The following is a 1069-nucleotide window of genomic DNA, read 5'->3' on the forward strand; positions in this document are numbered from 1 at the left end:
ATTGAAATCCAATAATATGAGGAATTGGAAATTTGTTGATTGTCATCCAATGATCTCTCTAATTTGGAGAAAAACTTGTGAGCTCCCTTCCAAAATCGTGTCAGAGGGAGACTAAGTACCTTTTCTTTTTAGGTGTGTCTCTTTCATATTCCACAAAATCAAAAACTAACTTAGATACAATATCATCAACAACTTGATACTGGCTACTCTGTGCAAAGTTCCTGTGTTTCTCACTCAGAAGGCGAGTTTCGAGGTCTTCGTATTTCTGTAAGCAACATTCACAATATCCTTTTTTTCTCTTTTCCTTCAACTGGAGTTGAACTGGGGTTCCACATTTATCGCCCTCCATATTAATTCTGAGTTTAAGCTGAGCTTGTTTTTGGATGCTGGATGACTTCTCTATATCAAACGGACTGCAGGGCTTCTTTAGAAAGTAGTTTATGCAAGGCATGCTGGGGCGCTGAAGGTAAAATGGCCTGTAAGACCGGTTCACATCTTCAACCTTTAAAAAGAGACTCAAGAGTCTCCCTGTTCTTGTCTTTTGTATTCCAGAACCAGGTTTTTTCCTTGCATCCCTCCCAGAAGTATTTGATTTCTTGAGTGCAGTCAGTGCTTTTTTTCTTCTGTTCAATGTAGTATCGAATGTCATCAATATGAAGAATCTTCACTCCCCATGATAAGGCATTTGATAATATACGATTAGCAGGAATAAAATCATGATCCTTGACAGCTTTTTCAGCTAACATATTTCCTCAGCTCTAATACACTCTGTCTCGAGACTTAAAGGAACTTCTATAATGGCTGGGACGAGGGGAGGTGGTTTCTGCAGTATATGCAGATTCTGAACTTGGTACAGGAGAAACTCGACCCAATGTCTGTGCATACTTCGCTTACTTTTTATTTGGAACAAGATAACTGATACGTTTGCTGAGAAATTCCTCAACTCACCCTCCGAGTTCCTTTATATCTTTTTGTAGTTTCTCACATATGGTGATAGAAGGCAAGTCAAGGTAAAATATTTTCCCCCAAAGCAGCTTATATTTGGATTTTTCCAGTTTATGATCAGCTT

At 38.6% G+C, this 1069-nt stretch overlaps 1 pseudogene; it reads right to left on the reverse strand.

Annotated features, from left to right (window-relative positions):
- Positions 1-100: 100 nt before the first annotated feature.
- Positions 101-746, reverse strand: LOC116080999 (annotated as a pseudogene).
- Positions 747-1069: the final 323 nt, after the last annotated feature.

Source organism: Mastomys coucha, unplaced genomic scaffold (genome assembly GCF_008632895.1).
Source record: "Mastomys coucha isolate ucsf_1 unplaced genomic scaffold, UCSF_Mcou_1 pScaffold6, whole genome shotgun sequence".
Lineage (NCBI taxonomy): Eukaryota > Metazoa > Chordata > Mammalia > Rodentia > Muridae > Mastomys > Mastomys coucha.